The sequence below is a fragment of the Rousettus aegyptiacus genome, unplaced genomic scaffold (assembly GCF_014176215.1).
Source record: "Rousettus aegyptiacus isolate mRouAeg1 unplaced genomic scaffold, mRouAeg1.p scaffold_m13_p_2, whole genome shotgun sequence".
Lineage (NCBI taxonomy): Eukaryota > Metazoa > Chordata > Mammalia > Chiroptera > Pteropodidae > Rousettus > Rousettus aegyptiacus.
Window position 1 is genome coordinate 75384629 of NW_023416295.1, and position 27795 is coordinate 75412423.

At 33.8% G+C, this 27795-nt stretch overlaps 1 protein-coding gene and 1 pseudogene across 24 annotated transcripts in view; one reads left to right on the plus strand and one right to left on the minus strand.

Annotated features, from left to right (window-relative positions):
* R3HDM1 (R3H domain containing 1) overlaps positions 1-27795 on the minus strand; it is a 161077-nt gene that overhangs the window by 124386 nt on the left and 8896 nt on the right. The window lies entirely within an intron of this gene.
* On the plus strand, positions 24937-26451 carry LOC107511201 (annotated as a pseudogene).

The window sequence follows — 27795 nt, forward strand, 5'->3', positions numbered from 1 at the left end:
CTAAGGTATGGATTTAAAAAAACATTTTTCTAAAGTATTTTACAATTCCTATTTTCTTGAGCATATACATGTGTGTTTTATTTTCATCATGAATGGGTGAATTTTTATTATGGGCTCTTTTAGTACCTATGGAGATAAAAGATTTTTCTTACCAAATCTATTAATATGGAATATGATATTAATGGGTATTCTAATACTGAACCATCTTTGTATTCCTGGAATACATCTCCCACAGTCATGGATATTATTTGATAATAACAATGATGTTATTTTATTACTTTTGTTATCAATATTTGTAAGGGATATTAGTTTGTAGGTTTTTTTTTTTTTGTGCTTTTCTTATTAGGCTTAAATATCAATACTATATTTGCTGTATATAAAAAATTAGGAATCTTTCTATCATTTTCAATGCCCTAAAAAGAATTTGTAGAATTCCTCTGTGAAACCATCTGGTATTTTAGCTGATGCCTTTTATTGGCGTAATTTCTTAGTAACATTCTTTATTTCTTCAATAGACGTTGGTTTGTTTAAATTTTCTAACTCAATTTTGGTAATTTGCATTTCCCTTGGATATTATTCATCTAGGTTTTCAAATTAATTTCTGTGAGGTTTGGTATAGTCTTGTGATTTTTAAATACAAAAAACTGCTTTCAATGGTTATTTTCACCCTTGTTAATCTTGCATATTTGTGCTATTCCTTTACATGATCAAGTCGGCTAGTGATTTTTCTATTTTGATAATTAAAAATTAATAATACGAATTAGGTCTACTGTTTTTCTATTCTCTACCTCATTCATTTCTATTTTTATCTTTATTATTTCCTTCCTTATGCTCTCTTTAGGTTTACTTTGCTTTGTTTTCAGATAATTTCTATTTTAATGGTGCCCCCTTCTGTCAATATTGCAAAGTCCAGATATTTCAGCCAATTGTTTTGTTCTGGGAGAAGTTGGTTATGAACCCTGCAATTTTACAGTTCTCCTTGTTTTGCTGGATTCCAAATTTCTTCCCTTTGCTTTACTCTCCCTTTATCATCCAAATGCCAAAGTGTGCTCTCCCTTCCTTACATGCCTTTTTGTTTACCTTAGAAGTTATGCATTTTTAAGTCCCTTCCCTATAGTCCCTACTCAGATTTTGATCTTTTTTTTTTTTTCCTTTTAGAATTTTCAGGGTGGACTTCAGCTTTCTGGTATTTAGATTGAGCTCAGCTTCCCTTTCTATTTAGTTTCCTCCCCCTAAACCCTTACCCCACTCTTTTTTGCCTTTGCCACAAAGTCTTGTGGCAGGCAGGAATGGAATTAGAGTGAGATCTCATGCTGCATTTGGTGATATTTTTCTTTTCTACTTCAAGTTATTTAAAGTCTTACATTCTCTCAAATTATGTGATGTCTTCAAATTTTTTAGAGATTTGTTTTTCTTATTCTATATTTTGTTGAAGAAAAATCAGGAGGTGATAAAAGGATGGCCACCATTATTTTCACTTATATTTAAGTCCCCTCCCCCCAACCTTTATTTTTGGTAACCGCTTTACTGAGATATAATTCATATACCATATGATTTGCCTATTTAAAGCCTATGACTTAATAATTTTTAGTATAGTCAGAGTGTTAACTATCACCACAATTAATTTAAGAACATTTTCGTCACCCCATAAAGAAACCTGTACTGTTTAGCTATTGTCTCATAATCCCTACACCCCCCACCCAGCATTGAACAATCACTAATCTACTATCTCTATATATTTCCCTATTCTGGACATTTCATATAAATTGTTTTTCATTTGTCAATAGTATACATTTAGGTTGTTTCCATCTTTTGACTACCATGAACATGCTGCTATGAACATTCATGTATGAGCTTTTGTGTAGAGATATGTTTTCATTTTTATTGACTACATATATACCTAAGAATCGAACTGCTGGGTCAAATGGCAAATTTGTATTTCCCCAAGTGGCTGTGCAATTTTATATTCCCACCAGTAGTATAGGAAGGTTCCAATTTCTCTACAACCTTGCCAGCATTTATTATCTATCTTTTTGATTACAGCCATCCTAGTGGGTATAAAGTGTTATCTCATGGTAGTTTAGATATTCATTTCCCTTGATGGCTAATTGCTGAGTATCTCTCCATGTGTTTATTGGCCATATATATATATATATATCTCAGATCATTTGCCTATTTTAAAATTAGGTTATGTGTCTATATATAAAGAATTGTAAGAGTTCTTCATGTATTTTCTGTATACAAATCCCTTATCAGATAAATAATTACAAATATTTTCTCCATTTCTATGGGTTGTCTTTTCACTCTTTTAATAGTGTCATTTGAGATACAAAACTGTCAAATTGATGAAGTTCAATTTATCTTTATCTGACATATTTGAAAAACAATTTCTAACAAACATTTTCTATAACAAAAACCATATTAACTCTATGAATTCTGGTAGTATGGACATGTGTTAAAGAACAATGTACAGTTATTTTGGAGCTTAAGAAAAGTTGGTCAAAGAAAGCTAATAAGGTGTATATTGACTTTTTTGAGGGGTAGAAAGGCAATTTTTGATAAAGTCATTACCTGAAAGAGTCTTCCTGAAAGGAATTTGGCCACAAAAGACACATATATCAAAAGTAGTTTTGAAAATGAGACAATATAGAGGAATCAAAGACCAAAGCACCTGGAATAATGAAAATGTACAACTGATGCCATGCAAGAGCAACAAGGTCTCTGGCAATATTGATGAAAAGCTTTATCATACATCTCTTTGCAACAATGTCTCTGAGAATTACTTACTTTCTTCTTATTTTCATTTCTACAATTTTTGAAAAAAAACCCAAATACTATAAAGGGAAATTGATTACTATTCTTGCACTAGTTGTAGGATACATAATGTAATCAATAAATCTTCTTGTCTGTTTTGCAAAAATGGTTTCTGTCCATTTGGGTACATGAAGAAGTTTTCCAGGTGTTGATCATCACCTTCTTGGTTGATAATTAAGTTATACAGAATAGATTTCTGAAAGGATGAAGGTAACCAATTATGCTACAGACATCTAATCACTAATCATGAACAAATAAAAGATATTTTTTTTTTGCCAAGTGTATGGACCAAGGCAGTATTTGCTTATGCACTTCTAAATTACAGAGACATCATCACACATGCAAAATAATATTTTACGATTATACGTGACATTCGACATCCAAATCACTTAACTTGTAGAGCAAATAACAATGTCAGAGAATTAATCCAGAATCAACTGGTGAAACACAAGCTTAAGTGGTAGAAAATAAATATAATTTAGTTGCTTAAATCTTAAAACTACTCATCTCAAATACCTTATTATATAAAAGAGCTGTTGAAATAGATTAAAATTTAACAGCGGACAGACAGAGTCCTCTAATTCTTGAACAAAAACAACAAAAGGACAAAGCTAATGTTTACAGAGGGTTTACGATGTGACAGTTTATTCTAAGCATTTCCTATGAGGCAAGTAGTATAAGTATTCTTAGAGTTGAGAAAATAACCTAAGAAACAGGTTAAGCAATTTGTCTAAGGTCACACAGCTAGTGAGTAGTAAAGCAAGGACTTGAAGGCTCTACAGTCCATGTGCTTAATTACTTTAATATGTCACCTATTTCTCTGTGACTGTGTAATTTTAAACATCTTCTACATTCTTAATTGGTATAATTGACAAATGTTACCATCTATTATCATTTGTTCCTTTTTATATAGTACAGAGTAGGGCAAGTCTGGTCCATACGCTCTAGAATATTAAGCCAGTGGAAATTAAAAAAAAAAAAACAGCATCCAAGGTAAAATCTGCAGGACTTGGTAAGTGACTGGACTGGAGAGGATAGAGAATGTAAACACAATGCTCAAGTTTCTTTCCTGGGCAACTGAGTGTACAGAGTTAAGGTTTGTTAAAATCAGGATTCCCTGAAGTGGGGGTAGGGGAGCACAAAGTCTTCTCTTTGCTGTCCCCTGGCACATTCTTTGGCTTTCAAGGCAGAGAAATCCCAGGACTGAATGGTTAGACTTCTTATCTACTTGAGCTGTTTTCCTAAGTGGCAACTGTTCTCTTAGAAGACAAGTGATAACTCCTTATCTCCTTCTAACAGCTCATTGATATTCCCTTTGCATAGGTTTCTTTTAATGAAAAAATAAATTTAAAAAGTATTGTTATACTTATATCAACACTGAATTTCATTTCAAAGAGAAAAAAGAAAAAGACAGAACAACTACATTCAGAAATAAATGAGACCGGTAGATGATTCTTGGGCATGGTTTAACTCTTCAATGAGAATGAGCTGTTATAAATACAATTCTACTTTAGACATTTAATTAAAAATGAAAAGAGTTAAACTTTACCTTTTTAAAGGAAAGATATAATAGCTTCATCTTAATATACAATGGATACTCCGCTCTGCTGGTGTGTATGTGTATCAGCTTTACCATTCCTGGCAGTATATCAGGCAAGCAGTAAACCCCTGGCCCCCTCCCCAGCAGTGGTAAAAAGATTACACTGAGTGTGAAAAGTAAAGCTCACGTGTTATGTGCATGCTCATACACAATGTAATTATCCATCTTTGGGAATAAATCAAGTTACTGTCTATAAATATGAGTTTAATAGCATGCAAAAGACATAGGTGTATAATCTCAAGGAGTGAGTACTAATTAATTATATTGGGCCCTGACCAGACCAAGTCTATAAAGAGAAGCAGGATGGTTAGGTATAATAGGGATGACCAGACTATGGGCTACAGATTGCTAGGAAGCCTCTCAGTTACAGCACGGGATTCATACATCCATCTATATCCCAAGCACAAACACTGATCCTTTTGAAATTAATAAGAAATTCTTTCACAACTGAAGAAGTTGAGAACCTGACTGTGAAGGCAAATACTTGAGCCAGTAGTACCAATCCCAACAAGGGAGAAACCATCTTGCTCAGGCCTATATACTTGCCTGTAGAAATATACAGGAATATATGTTTCCTTCACTAAGACACATATATTCCTACCAGACCAATCAACTCACTTTAATCCGAGCCCATGCTCACCAAACAGCCTTCTAATTATAATTTGGCTAACCTATAAAGACTAACCTGAAGAAAATTCACTGGTAATGCTGACAGGAGCAGAATTCGACTCTCACAATGAATTAATAATTTGACATCCAGATTCTATTCAGTCTCTGTAAACTTCATTAACATATATAACCTGAGCACCTGCTTTACTTTATGTGAGTCAATAAAAACAAAATTTCTGAGTTTTCAAAGCTGAGGCCCCAAACACTAGACTTGTGTAAATCTACCAACATAAATGTTATTTTGTGAGGTCTCTTGGCAGTATCACTCTTAGCTATAACTCATTCCCCATTTCTAATAGAGGGAACATGTAAAATAATAACAAGGGTTTTATACATATCCTAGATAAGTATTCTAAAGCAACTGCCAAATTTACAAAGGAAGAAAAAAATCTAGTGCTTTATTTACTTAAATAGTGTGTCTAGCTCAGGCAGAATAGTTATTCAGGAGAGTCTTTCAGCTAAAATAACATGCAAGCATGAATCATAAATTATTTAAGAAAATTTTAAATTTTATTATACATATATCTGCATTTAAGTTCCAAACATATCTTTTTATTGCACAAGGCAATAACTTAATTTATTCTTATATTCGAAATTGCAGACTCTTCAGTTAACTCTGTGCAGCAATTTCTAGTAACAAAAATTTAATAATTACTATTAAAGAATGTTTTTTATTCTGCAAGAAAAAAAAGAACATACCTGTGAAAACTAGCATAAAAAATAAATATTTCACAGAAAAGAAATTAAAGATTTCTGATTAAAAAAAGCAAGTTTAAAAAACATTTTTCACTGGCAAGGATAGAAGTGAACTCTGCCAAGTACAAGGAGGGCCAAGAAAAATGGGCATTCTCACATACTGTTGAGAGTGAAAAATGGTCCAAAATTTTTAGAGGTCAATTTAGCAGTACATATCAAAAGCCTTATACTGAACACATCCTTTCATCTAGGAAGACCATGTAGAATAATTTTATACTAAAGAAAACGTTATAATGTATATCAATAGATAGCATTGTTAAAAGACTCAAAAACTATAAACACTATAGGATTAGCTGAGTAAACGGAAATACACTCACTAAGCTGCAGATATTCATTTATTGGCAGCGAAAATGAGGACATTTTAAGTAAAACAAACAAAGGAAAAAACAGATCACAAAACAGTTTGTACATTATAATTTGATTTTCTGTATTAAATTTTTAAAAAAATGACTTATTCATTTAGTGATAACCACTTGCCAGGAAATGTGAAAAAAATATTTTTAAAAGTCTGGAAGGATATATACAAAATGTTAACTTTTGTTTTCTCTGGATGATAGTAATTTGTTAGTGGTTAGTTTTTATATTTTTGTTTATATTTTACTTGTTTTCATGAACATATATTATGTATTTATTTATAAAAATATCAACAAAAATTTATGTGCTAGGACCTACACTTGTGGGAAACATGACTCTTTCAGACCTACCTTACTCTGCCCTTTTTATTTCTAAACACACAATACTTTGCACACAGTAAGTGGGTGACTGCTCATTAACTAACTTAGTGCCCAGAGGAGAACACATAATAAAGAACCAAACTGTAAGCATTAAAAATTACTTTAAGGTTAGTATTGCATAAGTAGCTTATTTTTTTATGATTGGTTTTTTCTCTCTAAACCAGGATTTTAAAGGTATTCCATTGGGCTTTGGGTACTTTCCCCACTCAGCCCCAGTTTATTTCAAAAATAGTAATTGCTAACATTTATTAAGTACCAAAAAAAAGGACCTGTTGTAATTTTATACCAAATACCTTACCAAAAATTTAAGATGGCTAACAAAGAGCCAAAGAATATATAATAAAATCACTCTCGCAAAATCAATCTCACCCAAAGGGAAGACATATGCTAACCACCAAAACAGTTAATACAGATATTTGACTGAGGATCAAATTCAAGTCTGAGCACTGTAGCAGAAAGGGCAAAAGGGACACAAGATAGGCACGTAGTTCTCATTCCCAGAAAAAGAGAAAACGTACTAAATCATTCTGAACAGAGAGAACGTTTCTTTCTTTAAAGGGTAATTCCTATATTTGCTTTGGCAGTGCATAAACAAAAATTAGATCATATGGTCCTTGCACAAGGATGACATACATATTCATGAATTATTACCCATGCTAAAGGTTTCAGGATACACAAATATCATCCCATAGACTGCTGTTGTAAGGGATAAATGAGGGAATCCAGTTGCTATCAGCCAAAAAAAACACTTGAATAGAAGACAGTTCTGCCGATCAAGGCTAAAAGTGAATAGAGAGTATGATTATTTTTTGTCAAAATTTAGGAGAGTGAAAGGGGGCATGCTGTTTTTGCTGGGCCATAAGTGTAAACTGGTACATGTAATTCACCTAGTTATCAATCTAATAACGAATGTTAAGGAGAAAGTAAAAGGAAGACACAGCTCATATATTTCTACCAGAATGAAATGAACATTGAATATTTACTTATTGAAGTTGAAATAGGAAGTTGACTTTTCCTAAAGATGAATTTGTCCCAGCCAGACAAGTTTAATTTATTAAATATGCTTAGTTTTAAAGATACCCACTAAAAGTACAGGATTAAGGAAGGGATAAAACAGTGAAAGCACCTAACTTAAGGTCTTCATATCATGTCTTCATGAACCTGAAGGTATAACTAAATCTGAAATGAACAATTTTATTTATAAAACTAAGGCAATAAAAGTTTTCAAAAATCTGGATATTGGTAAGTTATCTCCAATTTTGACAAATTTAAAGACTGATAAATTTCAGGTCAACCCCCAGCAAAATTACGGACTCGATTATTAGAAGAAAAGCAACTATAAAAATACATGATTGCTAATTACTAAGAATTAGGATAAAGTAAATCATATAATATTAACCTTCATATTTTTGATAGGGTTACTATATTGTGAATATACTACAGACTATATGCTATATGATTTCAAAAAAGTTATTAACCAAATATACTATGGAAGCTTTTTTGGGGATGATGCTCAAATATGCACTGGAAAATGCTGGCTAGAAAGATCAAATATAAGGATAATATTCACTTTTTGGAAGAACTACTTAAAGCTCACAAAGTTTGCAAATCTGATATCTCAGTCTCTCCCAAAGCCTGGATGTCCATATGCCTTACTCCTACTAACAGCCATTAGTAATCATCTGGGAAGGTACAGGAAGAAAACTAATAAAAGATGGATTTCATTATAACCACTTGAGTACCATATGATGTCCCAAGGTCTGTTTCTCCTTAAAACTAAATATCCTTAATTACTTTAATCATTTCCTCTGTGATACAGTTTCTAAACTTTTAGTCTTGCTATCCTGGTGACCATTCTTTTAGACTCTTGATTTTTCCTTTAAATTTTGGTTGCCTTTAATAGATGTGGTTGGACTGGCTCACAGTGCAGAAAAAAGATATACCTGCAATAAACAAACAGCCAAGTTTATAACTGGATTTTAAACTGTCATCTTACTGTTTTATACTAAGTTGATAGTCTTCTCATCAACTGACTCAAATCATCTTACCACTTATGCAACTATTTTTCCAAACTTGAATGTTTATCATATTCTAGTTTACATAACTTTTATTTTGAGTTTGATTTTTTTAAAAAAATCATTTAATATTTGCTTTCTCCTAAATACACAGACCAGGGAGACATAAAAACTATCTTAAGATAATAAAAAGCTGCCATAAATTTTAAACTTTACCCAGAGGTGAAAATGGAACAGATAAAATGGAATGAAGACCTGGCTCACTAAAAAAAGAGAAATGTTTCTTACAGACAGAGTTGTCCAACAATGGAAAAGGCCATTTCAGAATATGTGTGGTATGAGATACTTGACGTCAGAAGCATTCTTCAGGAATCTGGTGGGGTCAGGGAGTCAGATAAGATCAAGTTATACTGTGATAATTAACACCTACAATTCACTGGGTTAATAGAGACACTTGTGTCTCTTTCGTATCGTACCACACATTTGATACCAGTCAGGTCACTTCCTAGTACAGATGTTAGTATATTAGGAACCGTGGACTTTTTAATGGCTTTTTCATTTTTAAAGATTTGTGAAAACAACACAAAACAACAAAAAAAGAATATGTGACAAATGGTACGCAACCTGCAAAGCCTAAAATATTCACTATCTGTCTTCCATGTGGTGACTCAGAGATTTGGGCTACTTCCATCTTATGACTCCTTGCTTCTTTCTCTAAGTGGCTCTGCGAAATGAACACCTATCCTCCATGATAGTGCCTTCTCTTCACACTCCAAAAGAAGTCACATGGTACCACCTAACTGCAGTGGGGCTGGGAAATGTACTGTTCCAAATGCCCAAGGAAGCAGAAGAGTACCGGTATGGGAAAGTACTACAAGTCTCCACCACAACTGTATATTTTATTCTAACTCGAAGGGTTCTATGATTCTAAATATTTCAACTATAATTTTCATTTAGTATAAATCTTAAAAAGTTGTTTTAAATTTCATTTAGAAAGAAATGTATCAAAATATCACAGCTGATAGTAAAGTATAAATGTTTTATGTCTGAGTTAGAACTAAGACAAAGGAACCTAAGTATCATCTGCAGGATGTCTAGATTAAATTCTTTAGTTTACACAGCCTTCAATTTTTAGTATGTCCACAATGTTACTATTGAATCATAAAAACTTAAAATTTAAACATAAATGATTTGGAACAGAAGAATTGATAGGTCTTGCAGAAAAATATGTATGTGTACTGACTGTAAATAAAGATAAAGTATATTCTATGCCATTACTGCAGGGGAAACTTGGTAATTTGGTCATTTCAAAATCTTAACAGTTCTCACCGAATTGATTTAGTAAGTTATGGAGCAGCTGCAAGTTGAATTATACATGATGATAGTGAAATATTTTATAGATTGTACAGCCATATCTACTGGGCATAATAAAAGACATAAATTGGAGTATCTTTTTTCCCCCCTTTAATTTAGCAATTGAATGTTTCATTACTTGGTAAAAAGATTTCATTTATACAAATATATCAAGCTTTAAAAACTTAGTTCACAATAGGTTTTAAAAAGCACATGAACGTAACTACTCTTTACCATTATGTCAGATACAATAGGAAACCATATAAATATGATAAAAAGTATTTTAAAACTCACACCAAATATTAAATGACAGGAAAAAAGGGGGGAAATTAATAGTTTCAGAATATGTCATTAGATTAGAAAGAATGGAAAACAATTTAACCCATTTTCCATTTTGAAAAAAAAGTGCTGCTCGTTGACAGTGTTAATTTAATTTTATATAAACACGCTCTTTGAGGCTGAAGCAAATCTGATTGGTTTTCAACATAAAACTATAAAAACTGTTTTTGGAGTTTTTCTAAACAGAACTTGTCTCTGATCCTAATGTAACAGAAATGTATATGATGATCAGTATTTAATAATTTATTTTCGTATGGTAAATTTCAAAGCATGGAACACCACAAAGTGGAACATCTAGGATTTCACATATTCAGCAATGGAGAATTACTATATTTTGTAAATGGAACTATCACTACTAAAAACAGAATGCTATAAATAGAATGATGTAATTTATTTCCAAAAGCTATCGATATACTAGAGTGGTGCAAAAATAATAGTAAAAGCGAGATATACCGTGGCAAACTTTAGTAATAAGGTTAGGGCTATAACCCATGAGTTATCCTAGGCTAAATGCTGTAGCTGCAAGTGCTGCCAGCAAACAAGAAATAGGTTAAAGGGTCTACATCTAACAAGCAAATCACAAAAATAAGGATTGCCTTTTCATAAGATGATATTAATAATAAAATATCGATATCCAAAATGAGGAAGGAGGTATAAAAAATTAAGCAGAGATGAACTAAAATATATAACTGAACTTTTAAACAAGTCTCACCAATATTACTATGAAAAAGCTATAGTTAGTTCTACATTTCAAAAAGAGAAAGGGCTCTGTCAGGGCATACTTCAAACATTTATGGGGATAAGTCTTTCAACCAGCAAGTGATAAGAGATAACCAACTACTAAACAATTGTCTAAAATATTAAACTGCAGATAGTAGACAAGTGGAATGTAGGTTGGGAGGTAGGGAAATGCAAGGGTTTGAGGGGCTCGGCACTACTTAAGTATTTAACAATTAATAATGCAGCGATTAAGGTACTAAAAATATTTTTAGTCAAGGACTGATGGAAAAAATTATAAAAATCAAAGAAATCAGAAGAAATGCAAGATGAACTCTGTAATTTTTCTGACATCTCAAAACATTTCAGAGGACAAAGTATCAAACTAATATTAAGGAATAAAAAGAAGGATGGCAAGTAACATTTGGTAAAATCAGTGGGGTCTCAGCTTTAAGGTTTCATTAAACAATGTTAAAACGAATGTAGATGAAAAAGTAGTAACTGTATTTTGACTTTCAGAGAAGAAAATCATTAAAGTTCTGCTAAAGATGTCGATTATTAAGGCCATATGTTTATTGGCAAATAACTTAAAAATATTTAAAGTCTTTTAAAAAACATGATTATGATTATCATTTTAAAGGTTTAAAAATACATTTAGCCACTTTCGAAATGGAAAATACAGGCCAAATCACTATGAAGTATGTTCAGAAACCTTCGTTTGATAAAATTTTCCCAATTCCTGTGACAACTAGTCCCAAGAATTGACAATACAACAAGAGTTGAAATGTTCTTCCCTAAATCTCTCCCAGTGACATTTTAATCCCATTTTCTGTACTCAGTCAATAATAATGTACATGCTATCAATAAATGGCGCGAGTGCTACAGTTCCAAAGACCTTTGATAGAAATTTTTAATTGTTGGACTACGTATTTCTTTAGCTTCCATTCCAAGGTGGTGAAATGACAATGACAATAAAGATAATAAATGACTAATACTTCAGTGCCTTATGCCAGGTGCTATAGTTAGGTCTGAATGTTTGGTCCCCTAAAATTCCTATGCTGAAATTCTACTGATGAATGTGATGGTGTCAGGAGGTAAGGCTTTGGGAGGTGCTTAGGTCATGTCACAATTCACGAAGTCCTCATGAATGGGATTAGTGCTCTTATTAAAAATACTGCCACAGAGCTCCCTAGTCCCTTCTACCATGTGAACACACAACCAGAAGTTGGCAGTCTGCAGCCCAGAAGAGGGCCTTTACCAGAACCCAATCATGCTGGCTCCCTGATCTTGGACTTCTAGCCTCCAGAACTGTGAGCAATAAATTTCTGCTGTTTATAATTCACCCGGTTTGTGGTATTTTGTTATGCAGCCCAATCAGAAAAGACAATGAATGCCAAACATATTTGCATGAAGTAAGTCATTTAATCCTCAAAATAACCCACTGAAGTGGATATATATTTATCCCAATTTTAGAGGTGGGGAAACAGAGGCAAGGAAGGTTTTGTAAATTGTCTAATGTCTTAAATACAGGGGCAGGACATCATTCAATCTATTCCAATTTAGAGAACTGTGCTGTCTAATAAGGTACCTACTAGACCCATGTAGCTATTTAAATTTAATTAATATTAAGTAAAATTAGAAATTTAGTTCTTTAGTTAACACTAGTGACAGTTCAAGTGCCCAAAGCACATGTAGCTAGTGGCTACCATGCTGGACAGTACAAGTATGGAACATACCCATCACTGTACAAAGTTCTATTAGACAGTATTGATCTATCTGCAATCTCAGCCACTACTAAGACTACCCTACTTGTATGTGAAAACTGATGTGTGCTTATAGAACTGGTGTTGCACTTGAACCAATTAATCTATAATTCAATATTTCCAGTGTTATGTTATTCCCTCTCCCCTAACTCTTTTAGCTACTTAATTTAACTATACCTACCAACCATACTGGATCTCTCAAAATATGTACTTCTCTAGCACTGTGGACTCCATGCCTCATTTAAAGAATTACGAGGCAAATGTATTCTAAGATCTGATGTTGAAATTTATTTTGGACTTGTTATATGGGTCCATGTAATTTGTTCAATGAATACCGAATATGCGTACTGGGTTCTGGTTATTTCTGTGGAACAGAACTTAACTAAATGTCTATCTAGTTCCTCTACTCCTGGTAGTAGTACTGCACCTCAGTGACCTTGCCCCACCACTTGACTCAATTTCCACTTCCAGCTCCAAGGAACATGACCCAGGCTTACAACACCTACTCACAGTTCAGGGTTGAATGTGTGACGTAAGATGGGTCATTCATAAGAATGTGCCATCTTCCTGGCCACTAGTTCATTCTTGTTGAGATCAAGAGCCATAAAGACCAAGCAAGCCAGGTTTTACAGTAACCAATTTTTTCCTGGCAACAAGGATGAACCTGTCTACAGAATGCCTGCAGAGAGGAAACGAGCTAGATTTTAGCATGTGAGACCTGGAACTGTTACCTTAACTCCTGGACTTAGCATTCATGAGTCAGTAAATTCCCTATCTGCTAAATTAGTATACTTTGGATATCTATTGCTTATAACTAAAAGAACAGGATAAGAGTTATCAGAGATAGAGTTCAAAGACCTTTGGTATTATTTACAGAAAGAATAAAACACTAATAATATACTTATAGTAGAAAAGAGTAATCACTAAAAGAAATGCTCTATAATAATAGAGCATGTAACTTTCAAATCAGTAAAGTGAAAAGTAAAAGATAACAAAAACAAAAAAACAGAAGTAAACCAACAACAAAAAACATTACATTAAGGTAACTATATTGCTAATTACCATGACAGAACAAGTGGAACAAAAAGGGTATTTGTCCTAGATTCCCAGTTCTGGGTCTCTGAACAAGAGCCAAATAGGGGTTTAAAAGTCATAGATTAAAACAAATATATGAAAAGATGCTCAACATTGCTAGCTGTCAAGGAAATGTAAATCAAAACCACAATGAGATACCATCTCATATCTGTTAGAATAGCTATAATCAACAGGACACGAATGCTGGAGAGGATGCAGAGAAATGGGAACCCTCATACACTGCTGGTAGGGCTGCAAATTGGAATAGCCACTATGGAAAACAGTATAGAGGTTCCTCAAGAAAACTAAGAATTAATCTACCATATGATCCAGCAATCCCTCTACTGAAAACCTATATCCAAAAAGATATTTGCACACCAATGTTCACAGCAGCATTATTCACAGTGACCAAGGCACGGAAGCAACTGAAGTGCCCTATGATAGATGACTGGCTAAAGAAACCGTGGCACATAAATAAAATGAAATATTACTCAGCCATAAGAAGTGATGAAATACTGCCATTTCCAACAACATGGATGGACCTTTAAATAATCATACTAAGCGAAATAAGCCAGACAGGAAAAGTTGAAAGAACCTAAGTCTCTTAATCATCTTTTCAAACCTAGTATTTAAGAAAGAACCTGAAACATAGCATGTGATAAATGATCAATTAATTGTTCCTCAGAACCACAAATTACTGTGATTTTATCATGTATGTTTTGTTTTTTAAAAACTGCAAGTCATTCATTTAAAGTGTCTAATTCAATGGCTTTTAGTATGTTCAGAGGAGTACCTCCACTACAATCAATTTCAGAACATTTTCATTCCCCTCAAAAGTAACCTTACTCCTCTCAGCTATCATAAACCTCCTGACTCGCCCACGGCAACTACTAATTTACTTCGCGACACTACGGATTTGCCTATAATGGGCATTTCATATATTTGGACCATAAAATATATTTTTTGTGTGTCTTCTTTTACTCACCACGTGTTTAAGTTTCATCCTTGTTGTACCATCAATCAGTACTTCATTCCTTTTTGTTGTCATACTATTCTGGAAACTCTATGAATACCTTTTGTTTACCCATTCATCAAATGATTGGACATTTTGGTTGTTTCTACTTTTTCACTATTATGAATAAAGCTACTATGAACATTCATGCACATGTTTTGTGTGGACTTACATTTCTTTTCTTTTGGTTATATGGAATTCTTGGGTCATATGGTTTGTTTACATGTTTAACCATGAGGAAGGAACTCTGTGTCATCAATGTAAAGGAGGATGTTAAATCAAGGTGCTGGCAAGGTTGGTTCCTTATGGGGTATTTGTTCCAGGCCTCTTTCCTTGGCTTGTAGATGGCGGTATCGATGTTTATGTAGCCCTTTCCCTATGTAAGTATCTGTCTCCAAATTTCCCCTTTTCATAAGGACACCAGTTAGTTATATTGGATTAGGGGCTCACCCTACTCCAGTATAATTTCATCTTAACTAATTACACCCTACTTCCAAATGAGGTCACATCTGAGATACTGGATGTTGGACTTTAGCATAAGAATTTCAGGAGAGGCAATTCGACACATAACAATATTTAAAAATTTTATAGTTTAAAAAGGTGATGTTGGAGCAAAGGACACAGCTCGTGGATTCCCTTTTAAAACTACATCTTGCTCTGTCAAAATGCCTTTTCTGTGGACTATGATTCCTACTAGTACTGCTACGTACATTTCCTAGCAATAACAGAATCCTGAGATCTTTATTGTGATCTTTTGGCTTAGCTCATAAACTATTTTGGTCTATGCACAACCAAAGGAAGCTAATATAAGTGTAGTTTCTTAGTGTAGTTTTTCTTAAAGAAATGTTAGTCTCAAAAAAACCCACAATGGTACCTCTATATTTCAGAAACTTTTGGCAGTTAATCTGCTTTCAACTTTTTTATTTACTGTCTTACTTTCCATTGTGCCTTGATGAATGTTAAGTTTTTCAAATATAAAGCTTTTTATACAACACTGTTATAAAGTTTTGAAGAATAAAAATGAAAATGAAAAGTTTTTTTTAAAAAAATACTGAATTTATCCCAGATGTGTAGACTAAACTAAAACAGCCAATTGACACAGGCATCAAAATTTTGGTAAGGGCATTCCTTAGATGCTTCATACTTTTAAGTTTAATATGACTGAACTGTAAACTTGGGAAATTCAAATAAGAAGTTTATAATGCTTCTTAAAAACAATTTCACCTATTAAGACAGCATTCTAAATTTAAACTAAAAAATCTTAGATTGAGTTATTAAGAATTGACTGAAAACTAAAGTCAATCTCCTGAAAACCATATACAATAAGTATTTTTGCAAGTCTAACTTAGTCCTCCGAAAACAACTGGAAGCTATATAGTATCTAATTATATCTGTGATAAACAGCTTCAATTGTTGCTCAGAAAAAATATACCAACACTCCTGATTATATAATTACTTCATAAAGCAGCCAATGTTTAGGCTTTGAGCCACATGAATGGCACACTTTAACACATTTTCTGTGTCATTAAATAATAATGGAACCTGATTTTTTTTAAAAAAAATGTTGCTTAAAACTAAGCCCAACAAAGCTATGCTAAAAACAAACAACATCTACTACTCAACAACAACAACAACAAAAACTCCATTAAAAAACGGGCAAAGAATATGAATAGGAATTTCTCCAAATGTATACAAATGGCCAAATGAGCACATGAAAAAGTACTCAGCATCACAAACCACTAGTGCAATGCAAATAAAAACCACAAAGATACCACTTCCCACCTATCAGGATATCTACTATTATAAGAACAGAAAATAACAAGTGTTGGCGAATATGTGGAGAAATTGGAACCTCTGTGCATTGTTGGTGGGACATAAAATGGTGCAGGCACCATGGAAACAGTATGGTGATTACTAGAATTACTATATGACCCAGCAATTCCACTTCTGGGTATATACCCAAAAGAACTGAAAGCAGGGTCTCAAAAAGATATTTAAACAGCCACGTTCATAGCAGCATTATTCACGATAGCTGAAATCTGGAAACAATACAAATATCCATCAACAGATGAATAAACAAAATGTAGTATATATACAGACAACGGAATATTAGTCACCCTTAAAAAAGAAACTGTGACACATGTTAAAACAGGATATACCTTGAGGACATTTTATTAAGTGAAATTAGCCAGGCATAAAAAAATAATTATTGCATGATTCCACTTAAAGTACCTAAAGAAGTCAAATTTATAGAGACAGAAAGTAGAACACTTGCTTCCAGGAGTTGGAAAAGAAGACTATAGGGAGGAGCTGTTCAACGGGTATAGAGTTGCAGTTTTGCAAGATGAAAAGAATTCTGGAGATTGGTTGCAAAACAATATGAATGTATGTAACATTACTGAACTGTGTACTCACAAAAAGGTTAACAGTAAATTTTATGTTATGTGTATTTTACAATAAAAATAGTTTTCTTCTTTTAATACTACCCACAAATCAGAAAAAGCATAGAAAGGAGTCAAGTAGAAAAAGGAGATCCAGAAATGAAGGTTAGGACACGGGACTGAGTGTCCCACTTTGTTTCACAGTAAGAGAGCAATGCGAGTTTACTGCGAAATAAAATGGGGGAGCAAGTGACTATCTCTCTAAAAAGGTTCTTATGAGGTAATTTTAATATGGCTTTATAGAATAAAAGTAGACTATAAAACACTTTTTTCAGGTTAGTATTCTTTACCTTTAGCGATTACATTACTAATTCCTTCCATAGCAGAATTCAAAATAGTACAATGTTAGTTAGCATAGTTATGAAAATCGATTCTCCTAATTAGGCAAAAACACAAGTTCCTTAAACAATCTTGAAGACATGACTCAATCCAGAGGAAAAAAAATAAGAATATCAGGAAAGGATAAGGACAGTTTGGTGTTTATGGTCAAATCAATCTAATAATGTTATTGTTGAGACTGTGATATGGTACTGAGTGGAATATGGACATGAGGTTAACAGGATGTATCTATCAGTTAACAGATTGTAATCATGTCTTATTGGAGTCACACTTAAAGCAAGAGAATAGTATTTTATTCAAGTCAATGGTTTGACAGAATTTTAGCTTGAAGCTGATTGTCCAAATTCATGAAAAAGGTTTTTCTAAATGTTACTACATAGAGAATTTCAGAGGTGTAAGTTTGATATCTTTTTCTCAAATTAATATAAGGTATCTAATTACATTCCAATCTGCAAACATTTATTAAGTACAATAGTGTATAAGGTATTATTATCAAGCTGCCCAAGTACTTGATCTCAGGTAATTTAAAAATGGAGTGGTGTCTCTTTGACTAGGTATAGGAAAAAGGCAGGTAGTAGTGGAGGTAGGGTTATATACGTGAGGAGGTATGCATAACACAAGGTACAAAGTGATAAAAGTTAGGAAAATTATACACATAAAGATAGTGCCACAGGAGACTATATGGGAGAGAGCACTTCTGGGATATGTTTCAAAAAGAAATTGGCATTTAAGAACAGTATATGGAAATGTGACATATACAACGCAGGAGGGAAGAACTGGTAAGTGGTTATTTCAGAAAAAATATTACTAAAGACTTGGAAGTGAGAAACTTCATGGGAATTTTAGCTCAGTTGTTTGATTTTAATAGGGTTAACACTATGGGTTAAGAAATGTTGAGGTAAGAGTTAAGGCAGGATGTTGCTCTTACTGCACCCTGTATATATTTTTTAAACCAAACTTATCAAGGGGATTTGTTATAATTTATTAGATTGTTTCTCTTATTAGATTGAGCTCCCACAGGGCAAGAGTCCAAATCATTGATTTTTGTATTCCCAAAGCCAGGCCATGACATACTGCAGATACTCAGTAAATTTTTTTTTTCAAGGAATGGCTGACAAATGAACAGCATAGTAGAACCAGATCAGGAAGCCTTATTAAGTACTTATTATTTTCTGCCATTGAAATTAAGTGAAAATAATTTATGCAGTATCACATTTAAAGGACAGTTAATTCCTATGTAATAAAAAATAGTAAGATAATAATAGAAAATAAAAACAGAAAATTAATCTAAAAGCCTAAAAATGTTAAAAGTACACATAATCCAATATGGCTTGAAGTAATTTATTGCTGAAAAAAATATATTATTAAATTTTCACGATCCTTTAAAAGAAGAGTAGTTCTACTACTTAGGGTTAAGAATTAGGCTTTAAGGTAAACAGGTAACTGCTAATGCATATTTCTTCACATTTTAATCTATTTTAATTTTCATACCTGAGTTAAGAAAATAAACAATGAGATAACAACAGGAAAATACTCTTGGAACTTCCTCATTTCCCCCTCAACTATCCATCTGTAACCTCTAGGGATACTTTATGACATTCCAAAAAAAAAAAAAAAAAGATAATTTTCTTAAGCTGATTTTGATTTCTCTAAATATGTATTTTAAAGAAGGTCAAGAAAGTAATGAGACAATATAATCTTGCATCATCATATACTAAAAGAACTTAATATGTTTGAATCTTTCAGGACTCTCTATGTGTTGCCTAGGATTCATATTACTTGAAAACTCAGACTTTCTAAACTAAGCCATACTCTAATTCTACAAAGGTAATGATCTTTCTCTGCCAATCTCTTCCAGAAGTGGTATTATTACTTTATTATAAGTAAAGAGATTTGATAATACTTACAAAAATAAGGTGACACGCTGACTCTAAAAGACAATTTCATTTGTTTTTCTTTTTTAAAACAAGTTTATTGGGGTAACATTGGTTAATACAATTATATAATTTTCAGGTATACATTATAATCTGTCATCTATATATTCTCTTGTTTGGTTACCACTCAAAGTCCAGTTTCCTTCAGCTACCATATGTTTGAGCCCCTTCACCCAATTCACTCTTCCCCTAAGCCCCGATATTTGACCTCTTTTACCTCATCTACCTCTCTCCTCTTCCCCCACCTCTTAAGCTCTGGTAACCACTAGTCCACTGTCCATGTCCCTGAGTCTCTGTTTGTCCTGTTCATTTGTTGCTTTTAGGTTTATATCCTACAAAGAAGTGATAATCATGTCATTTTCTACTTTTTCAGTCTGGCTTATTTCGCTTAGTATGATTATCTCGAGATCCATTCATGTTGTTGCAAATGGCAGGATTTCATCTCTTCTTATGGCTGAGTAATATTCCATGGTATATATATATACAACAGCCTCTTTGTCCAATCACCTATAGTAGGACACTTTAGTTGCTTCCATGTCCGGGCCAGTGTGAATAATGCTGCTATGAACATTGGTGTGTAAATATCTTTTAGGATACGGGTTTTCAAGTCTTTGGGGTAAAAACCCAGTAGAGGGATTGCTGGATCATATGGTAGATTAATTCTTAGTTTTTTGAGGAACCCCCATACTGTTTTCCATAGTGGCTGTACCAATTTTCAATCCTACCAGCAGTGTATGAGGGTTCCTATTTCTCTGCATCCTCTCCAGGATTTGTTATTACTTGTCTGATTGATAACAGCTATTATAACAGGTGCGAGATGGTATCTCATTGTGGTTTTGATCTGCATTTCCCTAACGGCTAGCAATGCTGAGCATTTTTTTCATATGTTTGTAAGCTATTTGTATGTCCTCTAGGGAAAAGTGTCTGTTCAGGTCCTCTGTCCATTTTTGATTGGATCATTCGTTTTCTTTTTTTGTTATCGAGTCGTTTGAGTTCTTTGTATATTTTGGATATTAGACCCTTATTGGAGGTGTTGCTTGCAAATATATTTTCCCATTGAGATGGCTGTCTCCTTCTTTACCTTGTTGATGATTTCTTTTGTTGAGAAGAAACTTTTTAAATTTTTTCCCCCCTCTTTTAATCCTCTCCCCCTCCCTCACTTCTACCCCTGACCTAGGGGTGTTGCCGTCTGTCCTTCAGAATTGGATCTCTGAAGGCAGGATGACTCCTCCCATGCTCTTACAGCACTCACGCAGGGCCTGGTGACCCTGTGGCCCGGGACCCCTGGCACACCCGGGGTCTGATCCGTGGCTCCACCTGGGGCATGAACCCAGTACCTTCTGTGTGTAAAGCAGACGTGCTAACCACTACACTATGGAGCCACCTGATCAGAAGCGTTTTCATTTGATGTAGTCCCAATTCATTTATTTTTACTTTTGCTTCCCTTGCCTTTGAGGTCAAATTCATAAAATCCTCTTTAAGTCCAAGGTCCTTGAATTTACTTCCTTATGTTTTCGTCTATGCATTTTATTGTTTCAGGTCTTATATTCAGGTCCTTGATCCATTTTGAGTAAATTTTGGTGTGTGATGATAGACAACAGTCTAATTTCATTCTTTTGCAGGAAGCTTTCCAGTGTTCCCAGCACCATTTATTGAAGAGACTTCCTTCCTCCACTGTATGTTTTTGATTTTTATCAAAAATTATTTGGCCATATAAATACGGGTTTACTTCTGGACTCTTGATTCTTTTCCACTGATCCCTGTGTCTGTTTTGCTGCCAATACTATGCCGCTTTGTAGTATAATTTGAAGTCAGGCAGAGTGATGCCTCCGGCTTCGTTCTTGTCATTCAGGATGGCTTTGGCAATTTGGGGTCTTTTGTGCTTCCATACAAATCTAATGATTTTGTTGTTCTATTTCTTTAAAAAGTGCTGATGGGCTATTGATGTGGATTGCATTAAATCTGCTTAATGCTTTAGGTAATATGGTCATTTTAACTACATTGATTCTTCCAATCCAAGAACACAGAATATCTTTCCATTTCTTCGTATCTTCTTCGATTTCTTTTAATAGGGTCTTGTAGTTTTCATTATATAGGTCCTTTGCATGTTCGTTAAATTTATTCCTAGGTATTTTATTCCTTTTGGTGCAGTTGCAAAAGGAATTTCTTCCACTTCTTTTTCTGATGCTTCATTATTAGAGTATAGGAACACTATGAATTTTTGAACATTGATTTCCGTATCCAGAGACTTTTACTGTATTTGCTTAGTTTCTAGTGCTGTTCTTGTGGAGTCTTTAGGGTTTTCTATATAGAGAATCATGTCGTCCTCAAATATCGACAGTTTGGCTTCTTCATTTCTTATCTGGATGCCTTTCATATCTTTCTCTTGCCTGACTGCACTCACTAGGACCTCCAATATTATATTGAATAACAGTGGCAATAGTGGACAACTTTGCTTTGTTCCTGATCTTACAGGGAAGGTTTTTAGTTTTAAGTATAATGTTGGCTGAGGGTCTGTCATACATGGCCTTTATTATTTTAAGGTACTCTCCTTCTGTACTGATTTTTCTAAGTGTTTTGATCCTAAATGGATGCTGTATTCTATCAAGGGTTTTTTCTGCATCCTGCATCTATTGATATGATATGATTCTTATTTTTTAATTTGTTTATGTGGTGTATCACATTAATCGATTTTTGTATGTTGAACCATCCCTGTGCCCCTAGGATGAAGCCCACTTGATCGTGGTGTATAATGAAAAGACAATTTAAAAGTCAATTTCTCAATAATTACAAATGAAGTATGAAAGAAAATAGGTTAACAGCATAAAGAGACAGAGGTGACATTATAAATGCTTTAAGAAAAACACAACCCTAGTAACAATAAAGCAATGAAATCTATATCAACCCTACCTTGCTCAAAAAAACCTGCAGTAGTTCCTTTTGACTCAAAGGACACAATTCAAATCCTCTACAATTCAAGTTTGGCATTCAAGACCCTCTACAATTTTGCCCAAACTTAACTTTCCATGGTTATTTCCCCTTATCCATCCTAGACTGCAGCCAAACGAGGCCACTCACCTCCCGTCACCTGTACTCACCAGTATACCTCTCTATCTCGAATGTTCTTCCACTCATGTCTGCCTGCTGATATCACATGTATTTTCGAAGCTCTAGCTCGATCTTCATTTCACTGTTTCTTCTGTCTGCCGTGTTCACCTGTTTTATAACCCACTTTCTTCCTCACAACTTTCCCCAAACTCTCCAGTCCACCCACTCCTTATTCTTTGGAACTTCTCAAGCATTTACTTACAATTCTATGTCCTTCATTTGGCATGCAATTATTTGCTCTCATTCTCTCCGTTGTATATGTACAAATGAAGTCACTAGCTCTTGAATTTTGAAGTGAAGAGTATCTACTCTACAAATATGGTTAAGTCTTAATAACGATCCAATGTAAGTCATCTTTTTGTGGCTAATTCATTACAGTTTCCTCAAGTTAAATAACAGGCCATGTCATTTCTCCATCCACATGCTTAGAAGACAAATTACAATGGTGAACTTGTCATAGCATCAATCTAAAAAAATCAGCATCAGCATCTCTTCAAAATACACACTTTAAATATATGCAGTTTATTGTATGTCAATTATATTTCAATAAAGTTTTTAAAAAAGCTCCTCCCCCCATCCAAAGCATTTTTAAATAAAAGATTATGGTATGGGTAATTACATTTAAGACAGTTTTGTTTGGTATTATAGCCCATAGAAGAACTGGCTCAAGGTTCTGGTTAATAGAGATATCATGAGTCAACAGCTATGATGAATTACAGATAAATTCCTACCTTTCCAACCATTTCTCATTTCTTAACTATGTGCCATTGGTGCTAAAAGGTAATCAATCAATAAAAGGTAATCAATGAGCAAGCATGAATGGTTCAGTACAAGATCCTCTAAATATAATTAGTGCATATTACTTACTTTATTGAGTAATTTACTTACTATATTAAAATTATACAATTAGCCAAAAAAAAAAAAAAAAATTTAACCAAATGGGCACCTCTGACACCTCTATAAAATACACACATCTCACAAGTGCCTGACTTACAAATGACTATGTGCAAATATTATCGAATCCCACTGACCCCCACATAAAAACCAACAATACCACTTTATTTTCCTTTCAACATCACCTCAGAATCTGAAAGTACTTTTTTTACCTCTCCTCTGCATTAATTCTTGCTCTTAGTTCTCAGGTATGAGGAGTATCTTCATGAATCCCTCCCCTACTCTTATCAGAGTCAAAGGGAAATATTACTGAGAAACTCAGTTTTGCTTGTAGTTTCTTAATCGAGGTCTTGCCTGAGACCGCCCTACTTCTAAAAAATTATTTCACTTTCCTTTCCCATACTCTCCTGCCCCTATAAGCCTGTCCAACATACGTGTTAAGAAATGTTCTTGCTCTATAATCACTTTTAGAAAATAGATGATGCTAGGTTATCACGTGAGATTATTTCTCCAAATTTAACTTGGAACTCATTATTCCACTAAAACAGTAATGGGTTTTGGGTCATAGAACACCAATAGCATTTTTCTAGAATAATGTATTACAAATGTTCTTGACCTTGAGATCGCTAAAAAACAAAAAACAAAAAAACAGACAAACAAAAATCTCCAGGCCCCTTTCTTAGAGATTTTGACTTATTAGGTAGTAAGTGTGTATTTAAATAAGTACTCTAGGTTATCAGTACGATGGCCACATAATTTATTGTCCAAATCAAGGCATACTTCAGAATAAAAGAGGGCACTTTTACAACTATGCCAGGACAAAAGACATAAATTGGGACTGTCCTGGGCAAGCTGGTGACTACCTTATTTATCAGGTAAATTTGGAAAATACTGATAAGTTTCTCTCCAATTCTCCAATATGACTTAGCTAGTCTTGAATGTCTTCATATATATACAGGCATACTTTATTTTGTTGCACTTTTTTATTGTACTTTGTAGATAATGGCATTTTTTACAAATTGAAAGTCTGTGGCAACAATATGTCAAGCAAATCCATTGGTGCCATTTTTCCAACAGCATTTGCTCACTTCATGTTTCTGTAACATTTTGATAAATCCTGCAGTATGTCAAAAATTTTCATCATTAGTAATCATATCTGTCATGGTGATGCCATCAATGATCTTTGTTGTTACTATTGCAATTGTTTAGGGGTGCCACAGCTGCACCCATGTGAAACAGTGAACTTAACTGATAAATGTGTGTGTTCTGACTGCTCCATTAACCATCTGGGCATTCCCGTCTCTCCTTCTCCTTAGGCCTTTCTACTCCCCACGACACAACAATATTAAAATTAGTCCAATTAGTAAACCTACAATGGCCACTAAGTGTTCACTTGAATGTCACCTGTCTCTCACTTAAAAGCTAGAAAAGATTAAGCTTAGTGAGGAAGGGATGTCGAAAGTTGAGAAGCCGTAAGCTAGGTCTCCTGTAACGAAAAGATAGCTAAATTGTGAATACAAAGGATAAGTTCTTGAGGGAAATTAAAAGTGCCACTCCAGTGAACACACAAATGATAAAAAAGCAAAACAGCCTTGTTGCTGATATGGAGAAAGTTTTAGTGGTCTGGATAGAAGATCAATCCAGCCACAACATATTCTTAACTAAGTTAAAGCCTAATCCACAGCAAGGCCTTAACTCCTTTCGATTCTATGAAGGTTGAGAGAGGAGAGGAAGTTACAAAATAAAAGTTTTAGGAAAGAAGCCTTCTCCATAAAATAAAAGTGGAAGGTGAAGCAGCAAGTGCTGATGCAGAAGCTGCAGCAAGTTTTCCAGTCCTAGATTAGATAATTAGTAAGGGTGGCTATCCTAAACAGATTTTTAATGTAGATAAAACAGCCTTACATTTGATGAAAATGCCATCTGGGACTTTCATAGCTAGAGAGAAGTCAATGTCTAGGTTCAAACAATAGGCTGACTCTCTTGTTAGGGGCTAATGCAGCTGGTGACTTTAAATTGAAGCCAGTGCGCATTTACTACTCTGAATTTCCCAGAAGCCTTAAAAATTATGCTAAATCTACTTTGCCTGTGCTCTATAAATGGAACAGCAAAGCCTGGATGACGCTACATGTTTATAACATGGTTTACTAAATATTTTAAGCACACTGCTGAGAACTTCTGCTCAGGAAAAAAGATTACTTTTAAAATATTACTGCTCATTGACAATGTACCTAGTCACCCAAGAGGTGATGGATGTACAATGAGATCAATGTTTTCATGCTTGTTAACACAACAACCATTCTCAGCCTAAAAATCAAAGAATAATTTCAACTTTCAAGACTTATTATTTAAGAAATACAGTTCATAAGGCTATAGCTGCCATAGATGGTGATTTTTCTTATGGATTTGGGCAAATTAAATTGTAAACATTCTGGAAAGGATTCGCCATTCTAGAAGATGCCATTAAGAACATTCATAATTCATGGGAAGAAGACAAAATATCAACATTAACAGGAGTTTGGAAAAAGTTGATTCCTACACTCATGGATGACTTTGAGGGGTTCAAGACTTTAGTGGAAGAAGTAACTGCAGATGTGGTGGAAACAGCGACAGAACCAGAAGTGGAGCCTGAAGATGTGACTGAATTACTGCAACCTCATGAGACGACTTCAGTGGATAAAAAGTTGCTTCATATGGAGAAGCAAAAAAAGTGGTTTCCTGACATGAAATCTATTCCTAGTGAAGATGTACAGATTGTTGAAATGACAACAAAGGATTTAGAATATTACACAAACAGCTGATAAAGCAGCAGCAGGGTTTCAGAGGGCTGACTCCAGTTCTGAAAGAAGTTCTACTGAGAAAATGAGGGTAGCACAAAAATGCCTGTATTAAAATTTTATGACAGAATATGTAAAAGGAATTCAATTAGTGGTTACCTACAAAGTTTCACTTGGTTCTTATTGTGCATTTATAAAGAAGGTGTAAATCCCATGTAATCCTTGGAACTTCACATACTTAAATAAAAAGACCACTCACTGAGACACTTACTACACCTTTTTCATAGCTCCATTCACCTTGTCCTATCTTTAAGCAAATGTGTCCAAAGACAGGGAAAGAAGAGGAAGACAAGAAAGAGGAGAAAAAAAGAATAGGAAATGAAGCTGCAGCCATTTACAATAACACAAATTTTGACTGAAATGGATCCCCACTAAAGTCATGGGCTTCTTGAAGGCAGAGGTACGTCTTTCAGGACAGAAGCAATATGATTAGTAGCCATTTCTGTGATCTTAGTGTAACTCTCACAAACAAGAACATCAGTTATCCTTTATCTTAGTACCAACATTTCTTTAAGCCTTTTTACAAATATCACAGAAACCAATAAAAGAAAGACATGAGAAAAAAATGAGTAAATGCTTTCTAAAATTAAAGTATATATGTTAGATGCTATTGAAGTCCAAGTAAGCAGCATTTAACATTTAAGTCAATCCTCCTAATTTATCATTGGGTTTTCCACTTCAGTAGTAAGGTAAATGCAACCAAAAACTTTGTGGCAGCTGTATGCAGTTTTCATAAAAGCCATAAAGTAATTTCCATATGCCACAAATACAGCTTGAACATTAGACTAAAAAACTTTACTTTTTCACTTTAATTAAATTTCAAAGTCAGCATTCATTAAAAAAACCCCAACATTTTCAAAAAGCTGTGGAATGTGTATGTACATTGAGCATTATACCAGTATAAAATCTTTTGTGTAATGTAGCACAGAAAACCAAAAAAAGTTCATTCTTAATTTATCATATGAATTTCACAAAATTTTAGAACTGGAAAAGACCCTCTGGATCATAAATACAAGATTCTAAACTTGGTCTTTTAAACTGTCATTCCAAAACTATAACACATATACGTGATCACCTTTATTAAAAAACAAACGAAAATGCATTCATAACTTAAGTCATGCCTTAAGTCATTCATATATAAAGTAACGTCAGACTAACATATTCCTTAAATACTTCTACCTCTAAAATTCAATGATGTTCTATGCTGAAATGCTAACTTCTAGGAAAAAACAAATTCCTGATTACACCTAATGAGTATAAACATGTAATCACCTACAGTCCTAAATGGACTAGGAAAAACAGATCTATTCTAAAGTTTCAACAAGAATGTTCAAAACTTAAAAAGGGGAGGGGGCAGGGATTTTAAATAATCTTCCTATTTGCTATTTATATTAGTAAA